The sequence below is a fragment of the Anser brachyrhynchus genome (genome assembly GCF_964034855.1).
Source record: "Anser brachyrhynchus genome assembly, chromosome: 1".
In the NCBI taxonomy this organism is placed as follows: domain Eukaryota; kingdom Metazoa; phylum Chordata; class Aves; order Anseriformes; family Anatidae; genus Anser; species Anser brachyrhynchus.
The window spans coordinates 200,760,271-200,765,174 of NC_137694.1; the positions used below are offsets into that span (position 1 = coordinate 200,760,271).

The following is a 4,904-nucleotide window of genomic DNA, read 5'->3' on the forward strand; positions in this document are numbered from 1 at the left end:
ATAGATTTACCAACGATTGACGTATGTGATGCCTGGAATTTTTTAAGCTGCTCTATTTATAGAGCTGGACTATAAAATCTGAGGAACAAGCCTTCAGGTGGCACATAATACAGCTGTCTGGTAGAAACAGCATGCCTGTGTCTGCAGGCGCAGCACCCCCAAGCTCCCAGGAGATGCACGCCGGCCACACCAGGCTGGAAATCCCACCCCAGTAGCTTTGGTAACAGCGATGCACGGATGTAGCCATTGCCTCTGGGAGCATCTTGACGGCAGATCTGTACCAGAAAGCCTCTGCAGCCAGCTCCTCCAGACAAGCAAGATTCACTTCTCCTTTTGCAGGATTTGGGTAGGTTTTCATGGTCGCCACGCCTGCCCCGATTGGTGCAGTAGCTGCTTCCCTGGGTGAAGCTGTTTCTCCCGGCATGGTTTGTAGTGCATGAACCACGTCTCACCTCGATGATTTCTGTCCCAGTGTCTTAGACAACATCTGCAGGCGCTTGCACTGTGCATGATGAACAGGACCAAAAAGAGGGAAGGAAGACAGAAAGAGAAAAACCCACTAACGAGGAGCTCAATGAATTGCAGCGATGATATAACATGTCCTACTACCACAGCACGAGCCCACAGCCACTGTCACAGTGCTGGCTGCACACAGTGCCCTTGCCGCACCTTCTGGAGGTGACCCCAGAGACTCAGGAAAGCTGGGGCTTCTGCCACAAGCTTCCCAGAAACCAGCAACTCCGTGCCTTGGCTTCCCAAGGGGGCATTGTGATCTCTGTATTTCAGAAGGGTGTGGAGGGGTGAGGATATTCCTGGTGGTAAAGTTTTAATGCCACATAGCCATCGCCTGCTTCGTCCCTGACCCTGAGCAGTGCCTCGTGGGCAGTGCAGCCACCCAGACATTCCCATCTGAATATGGGCTTTCAGTACCCCTGATTTGATAAATGTTATTTCCAAATGGGGAAGCATCTGTGCATCCTCACGTATACATCTCTGTGTCTTTCAAGGTTGAATTTCACCTCATTTTATTTTTTTCCTCTATTCCCTCCCCCCCCTCCCAAACCACAGACCTCAAACCACAGAGAATCAGTTCAGATAGCTTAAAAAGTGGAGGAATGCTGACAGACCAGGACTGCCGGGGTCTCTCCTGTTACAGCTATTGATTCATCTCGGGTAAGAGAAGGGCTTTTTGTGCCGTACCTCTGCCAAAAAAAATAAATAAATAATTAAAGGCAGAAAGAAACCACTGACACACAGAGCAAAGATTTGGCCAGCTTCTACTTCAAAGGGCTTTTTTCATCTCATGTGGAAGGAAGGAATGTTTTTACAGACTGAAACCTCCTCGTCCTCCCAACAAACGTTCCCTCCACTTCCAAAAGGCTGGAATAAGGCAAGCCTGGGCTGCCGACTCCATGTGAAAGAGGAGGGTGCAGCAGGATGCTGCCTCTTTTCCTTCTGTACCTCTGCTGCATGTTTCTGTCACTGGTTCAGAAGGAAAAGAGTGAGAAAAGAAAATCAAAAAACCACCAAAGCTCTGTCTAAAGCATTTCAGAGCACTCATACAGCATATTAGAGATTGAAAGGAGCTTTCTGGCTCCTATCTGACTGCTGTTGCAGTCATTAATGTGGTTTTGTTCCATTATTAATGACACCAGCAAAAGAAATCAGACCTTCCACACAAACTTGAGAGGTTCTCAAAGAGCAAAGAGGGAAGGAGAGCGGGGGGGGACCCTTAAAATGGTGGAAATAACTGAGGGGAAGGGGGAAAATAAAATAAAAATACCGGAACTAAGCATGGAGCTGTAAAAATCTCCAGGTGTCAATAGCACTGTATGGGTGGTGAAATGAATCTTTCACAATGCTTGTAAATCATTCCCAAAGCCTGCTACTTTAAGGGCACTTTATAATTAAACCAGGAAATACTAATTCCTCGCAGCCTGTGCCTTATTGTTTGATATGCTCGTGCTTCTAGAGCTGCTGCTTGGCAAACTGATTAAAATAAAACCAGAAGGGCAGGACTAATGGACGAAACCTCTGTAACCCGGAGCGGCGTATCACTACCTCCATCTGAATGTGGTCGGACAGGATTTCAATAAAAGGCTTCGTTAGGAAAATGAGTGAAGAATATGGCGAGGTAAATAATCTCAGCACTAACGCCCCAACCTGGCTTTCCGGTGAAGTTTCTCTGCGTTAGCTGCTCCAGCAGCAAGAGAGGTCTGCTGGAGCCCCCCTTGGCATTTGGGGTGCTGGGAGGCAGCCACGTGCTGGGGGGAATCAGGGGGTGCTGACCCCCTGCGGCTCACCAGAACTCAAGCACCGAGGTTAAATTAGGTTAGATTAGCTGCTAATGAACCACATGGTCATTATAGGTCCTCCTTGGAGTCAAGTGATTTGTGCTGTGGGGCAAGAAGCTCTGGGTTCAAACACTGCTCAGGACATGGATGGTCTTTCTAAAGCCCTTAGAGCCCTAAAGTGATGCTTCTCATGTAAAGCAGTAAAATCCTCTGCTTTTTGGAAAGGCGGAGGAGGATTCAGCCTTTGTGGGGGCATACTTATTGCAGCTTTTCAATACTTATAGGAGGCTTACAGAAAAGATGGAGAGCAACTTTTTGCTTGGGCAGATAATGACAAGACAAGGGGGAATGGTTTTAAACTAAAAGAGAGTAGATTTAAATTAGATGTTCAGGGGAAATTCTTCCCTCAGAGAGTGGTGAGGCCCTGGCACAGGCTGCCCAGAGAAGCTGTGGATGCCCCATCCCTGGAGGTGTTCAAGGCCAGGCTGGATGGGGCTTTGGGCAACCTGGGCTGGTGGGAGGTGTCCCTGCCCATGGCAGGTGGGTGGAGCTGGGTGGGCTTTAAGGTCCCTTCCAACCCAAACCAATCTATGATTCTCCATCCAAGCTGCCAAGCTGGCCCCCCTCACCAGTCACTGGTAGGTTTCCTCAAGCCATCCAGCCCACGAGGGTGAGAGAAATCAGACCAGCAGCAGCAAACTCCTCCATGCCAAAGGTTTGTTGCAGAAGTTGCCCGGAGAGGCACTGGTGGTGGTTTTTAAGGCAGCAGACCCTTTCTGTGCGAGCTGCAAAGCTGAGCAATGAGAAACTCCATAGTGATGTGAGGCAGGAGCCACCAGGCTGGTTCCCTTCCCAGCCCCATGTCCCCAACAGCAGCCCTATGTCTCTGAATTGGATTAAATACTTCCTTAATACTGAGCATTTTGTCTTGTGTTGCAGTGTGTTTCTTGAGGCACAGGCTTGGGGTTTGTGTTTTGTTGTTGTTGTTGATTTTTGTTTGTTTGTTTAGTTGGTTGGCTTTGTTTTTAATCTGGATGTTTTATAATTTTCCCCTTAAAAAGGTGGAATCCAAAATCTCGTTGCTGTTAATTACTGATGCTGAAAACACACTCGCTTCTTATCCCAGGACTGGATATTTGCCCTATACTGCAAAGCCAAAACTCACAGTATCTGGGAAGAGCTCGAGACTTGGATTTCAATTTCATGACTACCATCTGTCTTTCCAATGGAGCAGATTAAATCGATGGAACCGGCGGGATACATTTTAAATTACTCAAAGTGCAATTCATTTTATTCAAGCCTATGCCCCTTATGTTGTGCTACCAAAACAGGTCACTGGACCAAAAGCCTCAAAATAATTTCATTAAGGTTTAAATAGATGAATAAGGGTAATGACATAAAGTCACATCACCATGAAACCTTCTTTAATGCTCTAAGAAATAAAACCGTCATGAAGAGATGGGGTCAGGAAGAAACCTTGCCACTGGGGTTCTCTCCTAGGAGAAGGATTGCAGGACTTTTTGTTCTGGTCTCATTTTCATCACAGGCATGATGCTGGCCTGATGGAAGAAAGGGGATCTGGTGAACCACGGGAACAGCTCACACAGATGGGGTGGAGGGGCAGCAATTCACAGGCTGTTTTTACAGGTAAGGTGCCTCTGCACCCTCAGAGACCCCAGCACCAGGGCATGCCCAGACCAAGGCAGGCTGCAAAACGTGTGCCAGAGCCTATATTCTGGCAGTGAGTTCTCACTGACCTCTCCTTCCCCTGTACCTTCACCCGATTCCCATTGCTTGAGCTTTAAGGGGTGCACCAGATGTCAGGGAAACTGGAGATTTTATTGCATCCTGAACGAAAGATGGGCCCTGGAGTCCATGCAGGTTGCATCCCCTCTATGGGTCTTAGCTCAGTCCTTGGCTGAGGGGCTCGGGCAGACCTTGATGCCCCAGCAAAGTACCCTACCCTACAAGGTAGGGAATCTCTTTTTCCTCTCACCCATGAAGGGAGCTAATGCACAGACCAAGGTGTCTATCTCTTCTACACACCACACTATGGAAATATTCAGGAGAGGGAAACATGAGGAGAAGCATTGGAATAATTACAGAAGCGCCACCTCTCTGTACGACCCTTTTATTAGTCATGGGGTGGCTCTCCCGGCAGCATCCATCTTTGCGCGAGGATCAGTTTTCAGGATTGGGGCGTTTATATGTTTTCAAATCATGTTTCTGCCTATCTTGTGCTATCCCAGCTTTTCTGAAAGAACAGCATGCATTTTGGGGGGGCTTCTGGAAGACGATCAAAAGGAGAGAACACCCAGTGCCTGTGCTGCATACAGTAGGATGGGAACAGGGCTGTCAGCTCTTGTCCTGTCACTGGGCACCACTGAGAAGAATCTGGCCCTGTCTTCTTTTCTCCCCCCGCCATCAGCTATTAATACACGGTAACAAGATTGCCCTGAGCCATCCCTTCTCCAGGATGAAGACTCCCTCCTCTTGCAGCCTCTCTTTGCGTGACAGGTACTCCAAACCCTCAGTCTCCCTCGTAGTCCTTCACCAGGCTCGTTCCAGCGTGGCCATCTCTCCCCTTTTCTCCCCATTTCTCCCCTTGTC

The 4,904-nt window shown here is 48.4% G+C and overlaps 1 long non-coding RNA gene across 1 annotated transcript; it reads left to right on the forward strand.

The window, feature by feature from the left end:
- On the forward strand, nucleotides 1–1,923 carry LOC308182479. The gene is made up of 2 exons (XR_013941820.1): nucleotides 1–346; nucleotides 473–1,923. It is a non-coding gene; the product is annotated as an uncharacterized lncRNA (long non-coding RNA).
- The last annotated feature ends 2,981 nt before the right edge of the window (nucleotides 1,924–4,904 follow it).